Genomic DNA, 22113 nt, shown 5'->3' with positions numbered 1-22113 from the left:
GTTTAATCCTCTGAAAAGGCTTTCAGGAGGGGTGGGCCCGTTGACGCATCGTAAACACCTGGCACCCTGTCACCTTTGGAGCTGATTTGTCGCTCTGTCATTTGCCAAAAGAAAACCACGAGGCCCCACTTTCATCTCAACAGCTGCATCCTCCAGGTCATCATCATGGCACGTGGACGGTTCTCGTTCACTCTCGCTATTTTGCGGGGTATAAAGAGTGAGCACCTTACCCTTGCGAAATAGCGCGGGCCGTCGGATCATCTCTGAAGTTGATCGGCGTTTAATCCTCTGAAAAGGCTCTCAGGAGGGGTGGGCCCGCTGACATATCATGAACACCTGGCATCCAGTCACCTTTGGAGTTGATTTGTCACTCTATCATTTGCCAAAAGGAAACCACAGGGCTTCAATAAATTATTAACAGCTGTACCTGCCAGGTCATCTCCACTTGCGACCTAACTCACCTCTGGGACCTGCCTTTCAGCCTTTAATCCTGACCAGCTGACTGTTGTGACTTGTGCCATGTGCCACCATTTTACTTGTTGTCAACAACCAGCTGGACTGTCTATGTGGCATGCCATGTGGTTTTCGCAACTTTGCTATTTTTAAACTACGCGCAACTTTTCCCAGCGAAATAGCGCGAGCCATGGATTAATCCGCGAGATGCGCACTGGTTACTAGGCCCGACAACTTTAGAAGAAAAAAACACAAGGCATAAATTTTTCGATTAATCAACATAACCGCCTAGGCAAACAACAAGGGGGGACACATCCTATGACCCCATGACCCATTACTTAAGTGAATAAAGTAATGGAAGATTAGAAACCAGAATGTTTTAAAACAAATACGATAGGATCTAAAATCAAAAACCCTTAAACCCTTAAAGGCTAGAACAAAGCTGAAGCATTTGGAATTACACCCTATTCAAAAAATTCAACATACCATAGCCAATCATAAGAAAAGAAAAACCCAATTTTAATCAGTGATAACAGAAGGATCTATAATCAGCAACCATCTCATTAATCTTTTCAAGCCCCTCAAAGTTGTTGTTCATGGCTTCTTCACTAATGTCGACAAGATTCTTGAGATTTTTCTTAATCTCAGCCATTGAATATTCCACCCTATCAATCCTTTGTTAATGGTTACATTTCATTACCTCAACATTCTGAGATAGTTTTTGAGTCATGATCATGAGTTTTTCCAGCTTGCTGGGTTCAAGGGAAGCAGTGAAAATGTCAATTATTTTTTTAACCCCCATCTTGAGGGTGTCGATTTCTCACTCGACCCACTTCTAGCAGCGCTCCTCGCTTCTGGTGGCTTCCATGACAAGATTCATCAGACTACCATCTTTCCCCTGATTATCTTTCTGGACATTGATAGGGATGTCCAATTTAATCCCTTGGTCCATAATCTTCGAGCTGTGATCCTTTGCCACCAGCTTTTTCTTTTTGGTGAGGGGTTCAGCCTTGGAGATTAGCTTGTTGTTGGATTTGTATTTACTAGCTACCCATATGGGGGGTTCTTGTTGTTGAGCATCTCAGGAGTGACCATCTTTTCATTTTTCGTCTACAGGTTCATATTTAAGGTCATCAACAGGAACCCCATTATCGTCCAGGTCCATCTCCGAATCAGAGACGTCTTGGACTGCCATTTGCAGATCAATCTCGGCAAGCAGAGGAAAAATTTCAAGGGATTTGGTGTGTTCCATGATAAGGACGATAAGTCCCTCATGCAGAACAGGGTTGTTAGGGTTTTCCAGGTGCTTTTCCAGGCTATTCTCAAGGGAGGAGGCAAGATAGTAGGGAACAGAGATAATTTTACCATGGTGAAAAAAATTTTAAATAGTGAAATGGTAGGAGAAGATACTTGCATACTTGCCATCAAGGGTGATATATCTCATTATAAACTCTTCCATGTCAGCCCATGGGGCCATGAGGTCTTTTCTATTATAGCCACCATCAGCCATCTTGGTGACTTTGGAGCGCTCCTTGTCTTTTTCAAAGAAACTCGATAAGTCCTCCTCCCCAATTTTTCTATCCCTGTAAAACCTTCTTCTAGTCGTAGCCAGACCAGTGACCATCACCACCAAAGTTTCATCAATCTGATATTCGGCACCATAAGCCCTGAGACTCCCTTTTTTCCATCCATTTACAAAGGCATCAGTAATTAGAGGAGAGGGGCCATGAAGTCGGTCTAGGTAGGGGACAAGACCACCATCGACGACTTCCTACCAGACATCTTTATTCTTTTTCCACTTCTTGAAAGTAGAGGGCTCTTGTCTGTTCTTATCCCCTCCCATTATGCTCCTAGTCGCCAGATAATAGGAGATCACTATCACCAACCAGTTGCAGAAAATGGGCCACACCCAAAGGATATCAAAACAATAGTAGAAAAACCACACAAGGAGATAGGAAAACCAGTCGCTGAGGAGGTTTCTAGACTTTAGATTAGGGAAAACCATAAAGAGTCATTTCCCTATCAACTCAGTCATATCATGGTGAGGGATCATTGATTAATGTAGTAATCGTTACCAGCCAGATCGCACAGATTTTCGGGGAAAGTGTCTCTGCTACACCACCAGTTGGTTGCACGTATCCCATCGCTAGATTGGCCAGTGGATTCATTGCCTTAATGCCTTCTCGGTATATGTGCAAGATTTGTAAATATGTTAGATCATTAATAATATTTCCGCAGTCCTTGATCAAGCTGACAATCGTCCAGCTAGGATCCAAGCGACCACTCAAACAGTTGATAGTGTTTAGTGAGTCGTACTCTAGCCACACTTTAGTAAACCCCTCTCTTTTAGCCATGTGTAGCCTAATGTGGGAAACACTGGCTTCCGTGTAGTGGTTATTCTAGCTGCCCAGGGGGAGCGCCACCATGGAAACCAATAGACTAGAGTGATTCCTAGCCACTCCCCTGCACCCGGCTCGCCCAGGATTTCCTTTAGCCACCCCATCCACATTGGTTTTGATCCTGCCCATAGGGGGAGGATGCCATGCCACATTTTGTCTGCACTGCTTGGTTTTGTGGACTGGGTTGGCAATGTTCCAATCAATTTTCCACCGATTGATAGTATCCCAATCTTCTTGGAGAGTAGGAAGGCGGGAGTCACTCTTTCGGCGGGGGCAGGCATGGAGAAAGTTCTCTTTTATAGAATTGTGTATTCTAACAACCACAAAAAAAGGAGGAGTTTCCAAGTCCCTAAAAACTCTATTATTTCTTTCTTTCTAGATGCCCCAGGCAATATGAGGAAGAGATAAATTCCAAAGAGCACCTAAGGCCTGATTATCAGAAGGGCATTTCCATTCAAACCACATTTGCTGAGTAGAAACAGGGAAGACCGAGGCAATGTTCCAAATGATAAGGAAGTGATTCCAGATATCTTTGGCATAGGCGCAATGCAGTAGAAGATGACTAGCATCTTCCTCCACCTCTTTACAGAGAAAACATTTGTTAGAGAGAGGAATACCTCTTCTGCAAAGATTATCGATGGTAGAGATCTTGCCCTGCATAAACAACCAGAAAAAGATGTTAATTATAGGAATTAGGAGTTTGTTCCAGATACATGCCCAATAGGGGGGAAGAAGGATCTAGAGATGAACTTATAGGCATCATCAACTTTGAACTTCCTTGAAGAGGAGAAGTTCTAGAATGCTTTATCCATCCCTTGAGAGCAAGGGATGTGGATGCATTTCAACCAAGGCTGCATAGGTCTTAGATCATTATCAACAGAAGAGAGGTCCAACCATTCTCCATTTTTAATGTAATCAACCACCCAGGCGCCAATTTTTCTGAGGCATAATTCTTTGTAGGGGGAAGCCCAAACAGAGTCTGATAAGGGGCCCTCACCGGTCCACCAATCATCCCAAAACCTGATTCTGGTACCATTACCTAGCATCCATCTACAACCATGCAAGATAACTTTGGAGGAGCCAAAGAAATTTCTCTAGAAATCAGAAACTGTGTTGGGGAGCTCATAAGTTTCCGTAGTGTATTGGATATCAGGGATGTGGTACTTAAGTTTGAATATATCAGTCCATTCATTAGTCTCCTTAAGACATCTCCATGGTTTCTTAGACATCAGGGCTTTATTGAAGTCTCTCAAATTTTGGATATCTAGACCTCCCATGAGTTTGGACAAGCAGACTTGATTCCAGGCCACAAGGTGTAATCTATTTTTGGATTCAGTTCTAGTCGATATTTTTTTTTTTTGAATTCTTTCCAATTTATCTACAATTTTGGCTAGTTTTTTGAAAAGACTCATAGCATAAACTAGAAGGCTCTGAAGAGAGGCTTTGAGAAGTTGGAGTTTATTAGCTTGGCTTAACAAGGCACCTTTCCATCCAGCCAGTTTGTTTTAGAATTTGTCTATAAGATTCACCCAAAAATATTCAAAAGTCGGGCCCTGACAGAGTGGAAGGCCCAGATAGGAATCAAGCAAAGTTCCAATTTTGCAGCCAATAATCGAGGCAATATTAACTTTCCTATGCTCGGGGGTGTTAAAGAAGAAGATGGAGCTTTTAGGCAGGCTAATTTTTTGCCCCGAGCCATGTTCATATATATTAAGAGTCGTTTTTAAGTTCTTGGCTTCTTTGATCGAACCTTCCCCCATCAAGAGAGTGTCATCAACAAATTGCTGGTGAGAGCAAGTGGGGGCCTGAGAGGAGGGCCGAAGGCCCATAATATTTCCATTTCTGACCTCCCTCTGAATTATTCTTCTAAGAGATTCACTCATTAGAATGAAAAGGAAAGGAGATAGAGGACCCCCTTGTCGAATGCCCCTAGACCCAAAGAAAAAACCGGAGGTAGATCCATTATTCAAGACAAAGAATTTTGGGGTGGAAACACATTGCTCAATAATTTGGATGAAGTTATCTCTGAATCCAAAGGACCTTAGGATTCTGAGGAGGAAGCACCAATTAATTGTATCAAAAGCTTTTAGCAGGTCAATTTTTTGGAGAAAACCCAGTTTTTTGTTAATAGAAAGGGAGTGGATGTTCTCATGAACCACAATAGTAGAATCTAGGATCCACCTCCTGGGCACAAACCCATTTTTATGTTTAGAGATTAAAGAGGGGATGATAAGCTTAAGCCTGAGTAGAAGAATCTTGGTAAAAAATTTATAAATAGAGTTGCAAAGGCTAATAGGTCTAAAATCCAGAAAAGAGAAGGCGTCAAGTTTCTCTGGGATGAGAACCAGGAATGAGGCATTCATCTCCTTCAAGAGAGAGCGGGATCCAAAAAATTCTTGAGCAGCAATGACCACATCAGAGCATATAATTTGCCAAAATTTTTGAAATAAAAAAAGAGAGAAGCCATCAGGTCTGAGGACCTTGTTACCTCCAAAAGAATAAACACCATTGTGAACTTCTTCAGGGGATAGGATTCTGGTAAGATCCAAATTCGTGTCCCTAGAGATGAGGGAGGGAATTTTCTGCAAGATTTCAATCTAAGTTGAAGGATCCAGAGGATCATCCACATAAAGGAGATTGGGGAAGAAATTGATGGCTTCCTGACAAATCTCATCATGCTTCACAACCCATCTCTGCCCAATCTGAATTTTGTTTATTCTATTGGTAGCCCTATGCTTAAAAGTTGTCATATGGAAGAACTTAGTGTTTTTGTCACCGCTTTTGAGCCCTAAGGGTCTAGATCTCTACTTCCAAAATTCTTCTTCTTTGGAGATAATATCATGTAATTTGGTCAAAATATCAATTTCTTTATTCGAGACATCAATATCAAACCCGTAAGCTTGGATATGCTCTTGAACCTTCGCAAGTTCTAGTTTGAGCTTCTCTTTAGCTTTGAAGATGTTGCCAAAAGTGGATTTATTCCAGTGTTGGATATTAGTCTTAACATTGGAAAGCTTTTTGGCTATACGAAACATAGCCATTCCCTGGATATCAATATTCCACCACTCCAAAATTTTATCTTAGATTTTTGGGGCCATGAGCCACATTTTCTCAAATCTGAAGGGGTACACCTTTCTGCCAGACAATGGAGAGACTGAGAGGCAGATGGCGAAGTGATCTGATTCAACACGGGCTAAGGCATTGAGTCTGCGGGATGCCAGCTGGATCCAATCTGGGGAAATAAGATCGCTATCAAGATTGACTTGAATAAGATCCTCCCCACTGCATCTATTGGACTAGGTGAATTTAGCCCCAATAAGATCAAGATCTCGGAAATAGTTTCCTTATATAGTTCTAAAAACTAATATTATTTTGGGAGAAGAATGTTCAAACGTTGAATTGTGAGTGAAATAAAATAGATAAGATGAATGCAGATGCACGCACAGAGATACAAGCATAATGGAAAATTTAGAATGATGAATAAGACGTAAACCATGACATTACTAGCAAGTGCATTGAACGATGCAACAAGCTAAAGTGAAGAATAATAAAATTTGTTTTAGTTGAACAATGAAAGTGTTAGAGTTTCAAGCATATCTGAAGCAAATATGAACTAACAATTATATGCAGATTTAAATATAAAAGATAAAGAAATAAAATAGGACATAGATAACATAGAGATTTAACGTGGTTCACCCAGAATGGGTTACATCCACCATACACAGCCGTCCAATCTTTCTTATTATCCAGCAAAAATAGTACATCAACCTTATAATGCCTTAAGCATCCCAGCCGCTTACCCCGGCGAGGATATGTGCTGAGTGTACAGTACTTTGCTAATCAGTCACCATATTTCAACAATCTCCCACTTGGAGACTGATCAGGCTCCACACCGAACAATCTCCCACTTGGAGATTGATACTACATGACACCACTATACATGTAACATCCGCTAGATAAAACACTAGGACTCGACTGGTATAAATTCCACAATTATCAATCAAGAAAACCAACAGAAACTGATGAAGAAATCAGCTTCTCCTGTGGAACTGCCTTTGTGAACATATCGATAGGATTCTCACTTGTGTGAATCTTCTCAAGCCGTAACTGACCCTCCTCCAAAATAGTTCGGATGAAGTGGTACCTGAGCTAAATGTGCTTTGTCCTTGAATGAAAAGCAGAGTTCTTCACAAGATGAATGGCACTCTGGCTATCAGTATACAATGGGCTATCCTCTTGTGTCTGACCCAATTCCTCCAGAAAACATTGCAACCAAATCATCTCCTTGCTGGCTTCTGTAGCAGCAACATACTCAGCTTCAGTGGTTGAAAGTGCAACAACCTTTTGCAGCCTAGAAATCCAACTGACTACAGTTCCCCCTATAGTAAAAACATACCCTGTAGTACTCCTCCATGAATCAATATCACCTGCCAGATCAGAGTCAACAAATCCACTCAGAGAAGCATTAGATCCTTTGAAACATAATGCCTTCGTAGTAGTTCCTTTCAAATACCGAAGAATCCATTTCACAGCATTCCAATGTTCCATACCCGGATTACTCATAAACCTGCTCACAACTCCCACTGCATGTGCAATATCTGGCCTTGTGCATACCATTGCATACATCAAACTGCCAACAGCTGATGAATACGGGATGTTAGACATTTTATTAACCTCTTCCTGTGCCTTTAGGGCACATCTCCTTAGTCAATTTGAAATGACTAGCCAAAGGTGTACTAATTGCTTTTGCATCCTGCATGTTAAATCTTTTCAACACCTTCTTTATATACTCACTTTGGGACAAATTCAAGGTTCTATTTTTCTTGTCCCATGTAATCCTCATACCAAAAATTTACTTAGCTGCACCCAAATCCTTCATAGCAAATGACCTGGCTAATTTCTGTTTAAGATCATTTATATGTTGCATGTTAGACCCAGCAACAAGCATGTCATCAACATAAAGCAATAAGATAATATAAATGCCATTATCAAATCTCTTAAAATATACACAATGATCAGAATGACATCTATGATAACCGTGTTCAGCCATGAAATTATCAAATTTTAAATACCATTGTTGGGGTGCTTGCTTTAGGCCATACAGACTTTTCTTCAACCTGCACACCAAGTTCTTCTTACCTTTGACCTCATATCACTGTGGTTGCAACATGCAAATTTCCTCCTCCAAATCTCCATGGAGAAAAGCTATTTTGACATCCAATTGTTCAAGATGTAAATCATCTACAGCCACAAGACTAAGTACAGTTCTAATTGATGTCATTTTTACAACTCGAGAAAATATTTCATCATAATCTATACCCTTTTTTTGGGCAAAACCTTTTACCACAAGTCTAGCCTTATATCTTTTCTGACCTCCTTCCTCCTCCTTCAGTTGATAAACCCATTTGTTAGGCAAGGCTCTTTTTTCTACAAGTAAAGGGACTAAGTCCCAAGTCTTATTTTTCATCAAGGAGTCCATCTCCTCTTTCATGCCTAGCTCCCACTGTTGTTTGGTATCTACTTGCATTGCTTCTTCATATTCTTCTGGTTCACCAGAATTAATTAATAATATAGAATACAAAGAAGGAGAAAATCTTTCAGGGGGTCTACTTGACCTCGTAGAATATCTAACACTTGCAGGAGTTTGTGGAACATTCTGTTGTTGCTGAGCATTAGGTACCTGTGGCATTTCATTTTCAAGAATCTCATCCAACACCACATATCCTTGCTTGTCTTGTTCATGCTTCTTTTCCTGCATCTGTTCTTTATACATAACCTTCTCATTGAATATAACATCTCTACTTCTAGTTATTTTCTTATTTTCAAAATCCCATAACTGATAGCCATATTCATCTATCCCATATCTAATGAAGGTACATTTCTAAGATTTGGCATCAAGCTTGGCTCTGTTTTCTTTATCAACATGGACAAAAGCTTCACAACCAAAGGTTTTCATAAAAGAATAATTTACCTTTTTACCAGTCCATGCCTCCTCTAGAATACCACCATCCAAAGGGGTTGAAGGTCCTCTATTTATAAAATAGACAACAGTATGTACAGCATCTGCCCAAAAATGTAAGGGCAATCTAGCATGCAATCTCATGCTCCTTGTGCATTCCATGATAGTCATATTCATTCTCTCTAACACACCATTTTCCTGTGGAGCTCCTGGAACTGTCTTCTTCTTTCTAATCCCATTTAACGAGCAATAATCTTGAAATACCTTGCTGCAATACTCACCTCCATTATCAGATCTGAGATACTTCAACCTTTTTCCTGTCTCATTCTCAACTAAAGCTTTCCATTTCTTAAAAGTTTCAAAAACATCTGATTTTTGCTTTAAGAAATATACCCATGTTTTTCTAGTTGAGTCATCAATAAAAATAACATAATAACAAGAGCCACCAAGAGATGATACCTGAGCTGGTCCCCATACATCTGAATGCACAAGCTCTAACTTCTCACTCTTCTTCTCTTATCCAACCTTGAGAAATTTGACTCTTTTTTGTTTGCCATAAACATAGTTTTCACAGAACTCTAAATCTATCTTCTTTAGTCCTGGCAATAGATTTTTGGAGTGAAGGATTTTCATCCCTTTCTCACTCATGTGCCCAAGCCTATGGTGCCACATTATCAAATTTGTTCTTACAACATCTATTGTTGTTGTCCCTATAGTAACTTTATCTGTAGCAGCTAAGGTAGAGTAAGTGTCACCAGTACACAAATATAATGTGCCTACCTTCACACCTTTAGCTATTACTAATGATCCTTTACTAACCTTCTAGATACTGTCTGAGAAGGTAACTATGCAACCTTCACTACCTAGTTGCCCTGCAGAAATTAAATTTCTTCTTAAGTTAGGAACATGTCTTACCTCCTGTAGCAACCACTCATTACCATTCTGCAACTTGATCTTTATCTTTCCTTTTCCAACAATTTGATAGGGCTCATCATCACCCAAATATACTTGTCCAAAATCACCTTGAACATAATCTAGAAAATATTTTCTATGGGGTGTAGCATGAAATGAAGCCCCAAAATGTATTACCCAGGAATCATTAACATTATCCAAACATAAGATTAAAGCATCTTGTAAAGTATTGCTTGCAATATTAGCTTCCTTACTGTCATTTTCATTTTTGTCTCCTTCTTTGTTTTTCCGAGACCAACAGTCTTTCTTTCGATGACCAAGCTTTCCGCAGTACCATCAATCTTTCTTTCCTCTAGATTGAGAGCGTCCTTTCTTTGACTTCACTCGTGACTTCTCATTCCCAGGGCCTTTCCCTCTTTCCTTTGATCTTCCTCTATTCTCCACATTCAAAACACTACTTGATGATGTTGGAGTCTCACCTGTGCTTTTCCTTCGCATTTCCTCGCTTAGGATAACACCAAAAATATCATCAAATACAAAAGTATTTTTACCAGAGACAGAGTTACTTACAGCCATAACCAAGCTATTCCAGCTTTCTGGCAAAGAACATAAAATTAAGAGAGCCCTAACCTCTTCTGCAAAGGTAATTTTTACCAAAGACAGTTGACTAGTAATTGTATTAAATTCATTTAAGTGCTCTGCTACAGATCCTCCCTCACTCATTTTCAAATTAAACAAACACTTCATAAGAAATACCTTATTCGAAGCCGAGGGTTTCTCATACAACTTTGCCAATGTCACCATCAAATCTACAGTCATTTTTGCTTCTGCTATATTGAATGCTACAGACGGTGCAAGGCACAATCAAATGGATCCCAGTGCCTTTCTATCTAAAATGTCCCACTCTTCATCTGACATTGTGGTCGCTTTCTTTGCCTTTCCTTCCAATGGCCACCACAAATCCTTTTGATACAAGTAATCCTCCATCTGCCTTTTCCATAACTGATAGTTCTAGTCGTTAAAATTTTTGACCTTGAACTTGGAATCCTCCATTGCCCCCACTCAAATCTGAGAGTCCTACTAATTTACAGAAAACCTTGCTCTGATACCAATTGTTAGAGTTTCAAGCAGATCCGAAGCAAACATGAACTAACAATTATATGCAGATTTAAATACAAAAGATAAAGAAATAAAATAGGGCACAAATAAAACAAATATTTAACATGGTTCACCCAGAATGGGTTACATCCACCATACACAGCCGTCCAATCTTTCTTATTATCTAGCAAAAATAGTACATGAACCTTACAATGCCTTAAGCATTCCAGCCACTTATAACATGCGTTTTTAGGGCAAAAACAAAGTCGGCCTTTTTAGGGTTTTTCTTATAATGTCGATTTTCATCAAAAAATACCCAAAAAACATTTTCTCGGGGGCTCCCACCCTCGAACCCCTACTTTTCTCAGGGGCTGCCACCCCCGAACCCCTTCCTGGGGCCCGGCCTAGCCCAGGACCCGACGAGGATACGTGCTGAGTGTACAGTACTTTGCTGATGAGTCACCACATTTCAACAATCTCCCACTTGGAGACTGATCAGGCTCTACACCGAATAGAAAGGAGTAAGATAGTTAAGGACTCAAACAACAACATTGGGCACTTTGAATTAGGCAACTAAGAATTTCCCATCATACTCCTCATACATGGAGTTTAAAAGAATAAATCTATTTTTATAGTTGAATTGGGTGGGGAGGGAGAAAACAATTGGAATGGGGAGACCATCTTTATGGTAAGTTAAAAAGGGATAAAAAGTTAATGATGGAAATTTGAAAGATTTGAAGAGAATTCTCATAATACCACCAATTCCATAAATCATGCCAATTCAAGAACTAAACCAAACTCACATTCCTAGCATTAATAGGAATAAGAAACTAAGTTTAATTATGATAAACCAGCTGCTGAAGATCCTTATATCCTTATATTTATTGAAAGGCAAAGATCGCAAAAATGATATGAATTCAAAATGACTTTTTGATCTTTATGAACTCAAGTAAGCAAATAATAGATCATCCAATATAAATGAGACTATTGAGATAAATATAATTCACATACAAAATATATCATAACAATATAAAATGTGTTAATTCAGTGGAATTTACTTATCTTCTAGCATCTAGTTAAAAATAAATTGTAAGAGGTGAATATGAGAGTTAGATTCACACCAAAATGAATCCAACAAGAGAAGTCATCTACATCCTTCTAATACAATTTATATTAAATTAAGTGACTTCTAAATATTTATTATTCAATATGAAAAAGGTATAACTATGCAAGCATATGACGATAAATACATTTTTTTTACTCATCAAAATCTCACAATTCTTTGACTTCCACATTTTGGCATGGCCTAAAATTGAAGATGTTTTATCCTTTTATAAATATTCTAATGAATCGTTGATTCTCAATACCCTAAACCAATATTTTCTACATGTAGGAATTTAATAAATTGAAGTTAAGAAATAGGGCTTATGCATATCCTTTAAAAAATTAAAAATAAAATTTGAAGGTCGAATTATCACTATATTGGAAGAATCATATTTAAATGTATTTAGAAAATTTCTATCACATAAGAAAAATATTTGTAGAAATAAATCATGCAGAAAAAAATAGAGATTGAGTAAACAAACACACTTTCAATGTGATACCACACATTAAAAATAAAATCTATTTATAATATGGGGCACCAAAATAAACTTAAAATATGCATATGAACATTTTAAAATTATAACTTCCTATATCTATTCATTGTTGGACAAGGTAAGGGAGTTTGGTTTCATTCATTATGATAATTATAATAAAAAAAATTTTTGGATTAGATATCATAAAGTCATTACATATCATCAGCCACATCAAGGTACTGTAGGAGGGTGCATACACAAAAAATATACAGTTTACTGAGCACCTCCACTTATGGGAAGATGATTACAATAATTACATCATAATTATACGAGCAAAAAAGACCAAAATAGAGAGTTCTAAAGGACTATGCAAAAGATATTTCAGATTCTGGTGCAAATTTGTCTCCCAATGGAGGGATCTAGGCCACCCAGCCCATGATTCCATCTTGCCATACTTCCACATGGCCATCAAGTACATCCTTCTTGTGGGGGTGTGAGGTGCGTTCATGAAACAAGTCAGCTTCCTCCCCAGAGATCTCGATGTGTAGGTGTCTACGGTCCATCTGTCTCATGAAGGCCATGAGTGCTTGCTCAAATACTGTCTTTCCTGGTTCATCTCTCTCCCATGTGTTAATAAAAGTTTTGAAATAAATAGTGTAATTTATGTATAATTACTATGTAAATAAGATTGGATTTGAATCTCTAACCTTTAATTTATTTGTGTATGCATCAACAAATTTAGTTACATGAATAATTATATCCTTTAATTTTATGGACTATATTTATGTAAAAGTAAAATATTTTAATTATTTTTAAATTAACCATGCCTAATATAAATACATGCATAATGAACCATAAATGTAAGTGGTAGTTCCAAAACATACTAATACAATTTGGAGAGAAGAATGTTCGAATATGATTTACATATGTCATTAAAAATACTTTAAAAATTAGAGAGAGAAAATAACACAATATTTCATTATTAAGAAAAATTAAAATTGAACTAAATTCATCCAATCAAAAAAATAATACTAATAAGAAAGTTAATAAAGAGATTATTCACATTGTAACAAATAATCTGATTTATACAAAATAATAGGAATTTCATCTTTTAATTTATATAAATTTGAGTAATGATATTTATTGTTATTGTAATTAATATGTATCTCAAAGTGAGGATAAAATGTAATGATGAAAATTACATATATTGCATTTATTTCTCTTATTTTAAATTTGTTTCTTTCATTAATGCGTAACAGATATATTTTTACACTAAAAGTTAATACATTCCATGAATGTAATTTGATTTTGCATCCACAAATCTAAATTGATTTGATTTCTACACATTTGTATGAATCATATTTTATCCTCATTTACCCATTTGTTTATATTGGTATGAATCATATATTGCATGTTGTCTATGTCTCCCTTAGTGGCAACGCTAGTTCCAGCAGACTTCCAAATACATAAGAGTGATAAATCTGAGTTCCAAATACATAAGAGTGATAAATCATAAACCCATGCAAATAGAAAAAAGCTTATGACACAAGGAAACATCCTCTGCAAAAGAGACTGTTTTCATTCTAAACCGCATGCATTTTCACATACATTAAAAAAATATATACAATTACCATAAAAATACGAGGAAAAATATGGTGGCAAACTGGGACAAACTAAAACATTGCATACAAGGAGTGCATCTCAGGAACAAAACCTATTAAATAAGCTGTATTGCATAGATTAGGTGTGGGCTGCAGCATTTCGGCAAGGCGGGACACCGATACAACGCACCTTTTCTTAAGCTTGGGACTATGGTCATGTTTATGCTTGTCATGATACAAAGCATCTGCAGAGAGCAACCTTTTTTCTAGTTTTTTTTGGGTTCTTGTTAAGACATAACCTCTAACCCTTTATATTAGTCCACGAAAAAGGTCGGAAAGAAGTCAGTTTCTTACATTAACTACCGAATACCTGCACATCCTCGTACTATTATTGAATTCAATTAATTTACATTATTAATCTAATAATATTTATTTCTTTGTAAATCTACAAGAAGGTAGGTGGTTTATTATATATATATATAAGTTTAGATTATTTTATCTACTTGAGAATTATCGAATTTAGAAGATTATATATTTTTTATAATATTATTGTATATATTATATTAATTCTCCTAGTAAAAACAATTCAAATGGGAGGCCATCTTTATGGTAAGTTAAAGGGAATAAAAAGTTAATGTGGAAAACTGTTGGTAATGTTAATGTGGAAATCTTAGATGAGATCACTAATATATGTATTTCATAAGAATTCATTGACTCTAATCTAGGAAGAAAGCTATTATTGCTAAATTGTATGTATATGGTATCTATGGAATAGAATCTAGTACATGGATAGAGCAAAAATGGATGGGTGTGAATTTGGAGGTGATTTTCTTGGTATGAGGTTTTTATATATATTCTTTTAGTTGGAATTTGAGAAAGATAATGTGTTTAAGGGAGGTCCTTGGTTTATGTAGAAGGTGAATCTACAAGTCAAAGTATGGTCTTTAATCTTTGACTCACACAAGAAATTTGAAAGATGTGCTTATTTAGAAATCTTAACATCGAATTACAATGTTGAGATTTCCAAATGATCATATCTATTAATAACTTCAAAATTGCAAAGTTATCCTCATAATACCAAAAACCAAATAAATCATGCCAACCCATTAACCAAACAAAATCACATTCCTAACATGAATTAGGAAGAAAAAATTAAAACCGATCATGATAAATCAACTACAAAATATTCTTCTATTTATTGAAAGGCAAAGACCCCCAAAATGATACAAATTCAAAATGACTTATTCATCATTATGAACTCAAGTAAGATAGCCCTCAAATACTACATCATTAAATATAAAAGAGATTATTGAGATAAATATCATTCACATAGTAAAGAAAATAATTCTACATACTTTCAAATAACAATTTCTATTAAATTAGGTGACTCCTAAATATTAATCCTTCAATGTAAATAATGCATAACTTTTCAAGCATACCAAAATAAACACATTTTGTGTGCTCATCAAAGTATCACAATCCTTTGACTTCTACATCTCGCATGTTTAGTGTTCTACATTATTTCTAATGTCAATTTCTATTATATTGACTCCCAAATATTAATCTATCATTGTGACAAATACATAAGTATACAAGCATATGGAGATAAACACATGTTGTGTGCTCATTAAAGTATCACAATCTTTTGACTTCCACATCTCACATAGATTCTAATGAATTTTTCATTCTCAATACCCTAAACCAATATTCTATATATGTAGAAAAAAATCAGAAAGAAAAAAAAGAAGATATTAAGTAAGGAAACACACTATTAATGTGATACCACCCTAATATATTACAATTAAAATCTATTTATATAAAGGTGCACCAAAATAAGTTTAAAATATTCATATAAACAGTTTAATATTATAACTTCCTATATCTTTTCATTGTTGGACAAGGTAAGGGAGTTTGGTTTTATTCATTATGATAATTATAATATAGAAATCCAAATAAATAATATAATTTTTAGATAATGGTTATGTAAGTAAAATAGGATTTGAATCTACTACATTTGTTTAATTTTTTTATATACCAACAAATCTAGTTATAATTATACCATTTAATACTATGCATTATATTTACTTAAAAGTAAAATATTTTAATCCATTTTAAATTAACCATGCCTGATATAAATACATGAATGACCAACATAAATCTATATTTAATGATCATAAATGCAAAGAGCTAGTCACCTCTTAAATATATTATACTAACAAGAAAGTGAAAAGAGATATTCCATATTGTAACAAATAATCCGATTTATACAAAATAATCAGAATTTCATATTTTAATTTATATATATGAATAATGACATCCTAAAGAAGAAGTTGATTTGATATGTGAACCAATTTCATTGAAGAAAAACCACTTCAATTTAATTCAAGGCTAAAATTTCTAATCCCATAAAACAATAGTGGCCTAGAACAAAATGAGGAGGGAATGTAAATAAAAATTAACCTTGTTGTTGAAGAGCCAACATGTTACAACTTATTAGATAAAACATTATTAAATATGATAATAATTGAAAGGAGCTTGTAAATTATTTTATTTGTTTTATTTTGATATTTATTGTTATTTTACAAAATCGTTCGCCATGAGCATTCCCATTGAATTCATGAAAAGAAATGTTGAAGTTCTCTTGCAGAAGTATTTTTATTATAAATAGCTTTGCACATTCCTTCCAGTTTAAGTTTATATCATCAAATTAACCTTCACCTTCACCTTTATTTTTGGTGTGGCCATGACATGCTAAGGTCATGTGTGTGACCTAGTCTTGTTAGCTATCTTCAACATACATAAAGAATTTTATGTGTTTAGAAACAATATCTAATTGATGTAGCAGGTTCTATGGATGCTTGACATTGGTGAGCATGTTTCAATCTCATATCCTTACAATATAAATTAGCAATAGTTAAAAATGCTTTCTATTTTTCTGCAAGAAAAAGTTTTAGTCACTAGATAAACACAGAGCCTCCAAAAACTAAAAAGCTTATGATTTTGTGACAGATGATCAGAAAAGGAATTCATGTGTATAATTTCAATATCCTGAAACTGTGAGCTTGCACATGTTTATCAGTCAAAGTTGAAATTTGCAAAACTTGTTTGTACATGGATTACTATGTAATACATACTGAAGACTGCCTTACAACAAATATGAAAATTTAGATATTAATCAATTTTAAGAAATTTACAAGTTCTAAGAAATGTTTTAGATTTATAGAGAAATTAAGATGTTTTGTTTAAATGAAATCCATGATTTCCATTTTGAAAATTATAGGCTACCCAAAGAAAGAAAAAAAAATTATATAGGAAAATGTAATCTATGGAAACATTTAATCTCTTTGATTTTGGTATAAAAAGAGAGATAGCTATATATGTAGACAATAAAACTATATGTACATAATCCACCATTAACCATTATAGAGTGATTTCATTTAATTCTCTAAAATGTTATGTATGACACTTGAATGCTAAGAATGGGTGATACTATAAGATGTTTTTGATAAGTGCCCTAGGATTTGTCATTGATTGTGACATCATAAGACCAAATTCAAATATTTTCAATACATTTCACAAAATTATGTTCTATTGATTTAATCTGTTTGATTTGCATTCCGATTGATTCATTATTTCTTCTTGATTATTTTCCTCACATTGTTGCACGCCTTTAAATGCCTCATTTGTCACACAACCATGATGGCATTTTGTTTTTAGAGTATTCTTCCCATGAGTATCAATCTCCATGGGTTGTGATCTGTCCACAACAAATGGATCAGAGTTCCCAACCACAACTTCACCTGTAGAAAATAAACATTTCTGAGAATTTCAATACAATTGTGCTTCTAATTCTAAATATAAAAAATAAAAGGATTAGAAGTGGCATGGTGCAAAGCTTAATTCCACCTTGATCAGGATCATTATTCTTCTTTGAGCACTTCAAGACCTCGTAACTTTGAGATACATTCATATTAGGTTGAACGTTGCGCAAGCATTCATTTGCTCTTGCAATATGAACTGGTTGAGCAACAAGATTTTAAGGAAAATTTATAGTCGAATCCTCTGACCTGCAAGTTGGCCCACCCTAAGCAGCAATTTTATCACAAAAGGCAACTAGTGTAGGATCCATTTGAGAAAGCATGCCAAGAACCTGATTATGCGTAAGACAATGATTGGAAAAGTGAACAATAAATGCTTACTACTTGACATAAAACATTTGAACTTAAATTACTGTATGTCTCTCTTAGCACATTTAACCATACCGCATCCCTTAGTGCATATGCTATGTTGACAGTTTGAGCTCCATTGTAATAATCACCATTATATGCCTGTTATGTAGAACTAATGACAGTTACTATTAGGAATGAATGGAAAACAAATTTGTGTTCAACCCCATAAAGTTGCTAGGATCATAGGCATGCCCATTCACGCTTACTTTTGCATTGGCTGGAATTAGTTCCACATCTTGCAGTAATGCTGAGCATGTGAAGTAACACCTGTTATCCACATGCTGCATTAAAGTAGTGATATCCATTGAATTTTGAACTATTGAATAATTGTAAGGAGCGTCTTCATCCATGAGAGGGTAATGGAAGATAGTGAACCATTTTTCATATAGAAGTCTGCACATTAGATTTGGATACATATAAGCACTCAAAATTAATTTTCACTTGGTAAATACATCCTCAACAAAAGAATCAGATAATGATTGATGCATCACTACAAAACCTACTGCAGACATCCCAAAGACACATTCAGGGTCATCGAATAGCATGCTCCTCTACTTCTGCCTTGGCACGTAGCTCAGTTTCACTTGGTCCTCTTGCTGCTTTTGGTACCTTTGTAAGTTCAGGATTAGAAACATTCTTTTTAGGAGGAATTACCACTTGTTGATCAGGGATAGTAAGAACAACATCAACCAGTTGCGAGATGAATCTACACCTGTCATTCGAACCTGGTTTTTCTACTTGGTTACTGCTCATAATGCAAAAGAATGTAATCCAATTAGATCAGCTCTTATTAATCTCTGGCACCCAGGTTTAATATTAAGGATTCTATGAATTAATCTGCTAGAAAAACTAGGATCTATTGGATTCATTTGTAGGAAAATGCCATTGGTGTCTCAGGATTTTACCTTCTATTATAGTAAATCAAAAAAAAAATTGTAATGCATTCAAGGTGTACTAGATACGATCAAATTCATGTACACTCAATTCAATGACAAATTCAATTTATAAAGAGTCAAAAGCTAATGAGGTACTTGGTACACAATACTTTACAGAATGGATTCACATGCATAAGCATAATCTTCAAAAAAATAAGTAGGAAAAATACAAAAAGTAAAACAATGATGCCCTTGATACATACATATAGCGACAAACAAACAAGGATGCAACTTCTCCATCCAATTCGTCAGAGAGTACAGAGGAGGTTGCAAGAAGCAATAAAGGAAGGTATGATGGCAATCCTTCCAATATAGCTAGTAGAACAACTCTTAGATGATCGTGGGCCTATGAAGCTTAGTGAAACAATCAAAATCAAATATGTAGACATTTTAGGAAGCTTTAGCAATAAAAAAAATATGATTTCAAATATTGCATAGAACATTAAAGGTATCAAGTGTATTAATGTAATGATATACACAATGTCTCCCACCAAAGTTGAAGTTGAGGCAGATACAAGATAGAAGGAGTAGTCATCCTTGCTTCTCCCACAATGTGTACTAATGCTTCCTTAGGGGTCCATGCACTTGGGTCAAACAAAAGTGATGGAAGTCCAAGACAATGCACAGTGAACCTCTCTAATTCATGTAAAACTGCAAGGCCAATGTGATCTTGGCAAGAAAAGTACAAATATAGTATCCTTAAAAAATTTAGCCAGCTTACAAGCCAGCCAATTCAAAAGTTTTTAAAAACAGACTCATTTTATAGACGTGTAAACATCTATGAAAGCATTTTCTAACCGTACCCAACTAGCACCCTCCTTCTCACAAAGTAGAAGTCTTGGTCTGTAAACAAATGAAATGGAAGAACCATAGGGAAATCCAAGTAACTTGGCAAGATTGAAAGAACAGTCATTCAATGAATTTTTTTAATCACCCTTGGCCACTATGTAGAAGATCTCAAAAATATAATCACTGATTATTTTTAAATGTCCTTGTAAGCATTGAGCTATTACTGGGGACAATGACCTTGACTATATTGTTGCACCTCTATTGTAGTAGGACTAATAGCGGACTAGATTCCAAGAAATCATGCTTCTCTACCTTCATAGAATCCAAATCTATGACAAACTTATCATCACTAGTGTATACTTGAGGATATTTCTCACGAAAAGCATTAATGGCAGCTTCTATGCACGAAGCTTTTAAATCAGCACCACAAGACCCCACACAAGTTGCTTCTACTTCCATTCTTAATTCCTCTGATAAATGATTCTTTCACTTTCTTCTGTGGATCTTTAATATCTCAGCTCATGCTTTACAATTGGGTAAGGAAAATACAAATTCATTATCAAATCGACCAGGCCAGCGCAGAGCTCCATCAATAACATCAATCTTGTTTTTCACTCCAATAAGAACTACTTGACATATAGAGTTTAGACCATCCATTAGAGAAAGAAGTGTAGATACAATAGAATTATGAATTTGTTCATGTTTACTAGACCTCGCTAGGGCAAGACCATCTATTTCATCAAAAAATATTATGGATGGTTGGTTCCTTTGCATTTCTTCAAAAAGTAATTTCAGTTGCCGCTCAACTTCCCTAACCCACTTGCTCAACACATCAGCTCCCTTTCGCATTTAAAAGTTTATTTTTTGTCCTACCTTTCAAGCTACACATGCTAAAGCCCTTGCAATCAACATTTTTCCAGTTCTTGGAGAACCACACAATAAGATTCGCCTTGGAGGAGAGATGTGATATTTTGCAAAGAAATCGGGATAGAGATGAGGGAAAAATCCCATTTCTTTCAATGCATCAACGTGGATAGATAGCCCTCCAATATTATCAAAACTCACTGTTTCATCACCCTGCAAGGGTTGAATGCTAGCTCCACCTTTTGAACTAGTCTCAGTAGGTTGTGTAGCTACACCTCCATAACCAAACGTATCACCTTGGTGTCCCCATCCAGATGCTGCAACTTTCAAACCCCATGTAGCTGCGTTGCTCTTACTTGGTTCTGACCTTAATTCTTTTTCTGCATATCTTCTTGATCATTTGATCTTTGATCTTTCCTACATTATTGTTGAATGATCAAGTTTAGTCAAAACAAATTTATAGATTTTGAACATTGAAATTATGATGCAGCATTTACGAGCAGAAGGCAAGCCATCAATGGGGCATTCATTGCATTCACATCATGATACTACACTTAAGAATCTTGTGGATAATGATATTGTTCCTTGACATCAAGTTGCAACACTACCATCCATTTTGAGTACACCCATAAAGCTTTTCTTAAGCTTTAATCCGAAAATTTTTTATACATTCTAAACATTGAAATTATAATTTGTAATTTTTATTTATATTAAAACTTAAACTTGATATCCAATGAACTATCTTTTTTATCCATGGTGTGTAATGAACACATTTTGAGCTCTACAATATTTTTCTAAAATTTAGTAGTATGCATGTTTTTCAAAAATATTTTTACAAATTTATTTATTATTCTTAAATAAATAAATTTATTATTCCCTATTCTTCTAAAGGTCTTCAATTAATTAATTCCTCTAAATTCTTATCTTCAGAAAATTTGGTGAGTTTTTGAAATTTGAACTTCTTTGGGTTTGCTAAGTCTTTGAATTTTTTTTGGGTTTGTCAAACTTTTTTCTAGTCCAAGTTTTTCAACTATGCTACTAAGTAAACTAGCAACTTAGTGACATATAAGTAATATGCCAGAATGCACTGTATTCTACCCAAACTAAAATCTACACCCAATTCAGAACAAATAGCCAAGATTTTTTTCTTCATTCTTCTTCATTATTCCAGAATTTGACCTTGGATGTTAAGGACCACATTTCCTTGATTCTATATTAATTGCCTCACCAATATCTTTCATCTGGAACCACCATCCCAGGACATTATGGGCAAATTCACTTGTCGATATATAATTCA

At 35.6% G+C, this 22113-nt stretch overlaps 1 pseudogene; it reads right to left on the bottom strand.

Moving 5' to 3' along the window:
* The window catches only part of LOC131870094 (ATPase family AAA domain-containing protein At1g05910-like), a 30907-nt pseudogene extending 9476 nt beyond the window's left edge, over positions 1-21431 (bottom strand).
* Positions 21432-22113: the final 682 nt, after the last annotated feature.

This window comes from Cryptomeria japonica, unplaced genomic scaffold (genome assembly GCF_030272615.1).
Source record: "Cryptomeria japonica unplaced genomic scaffold, Sugi_1.0 HiC_scaffold_287, whole genome shotgun sequence".
NCBI lineage: Eukaryota > Viridiplantae > Streptophyta > Pinopsida > Cupressales > Cupressaceae > Cryptomeria > Cryptomeria japonica.
The sequence above is the reverse complement of the archived record's forward strand: the minus strand, read 5'-3'. Positions and strand labels throughout refer to the sequence as shown.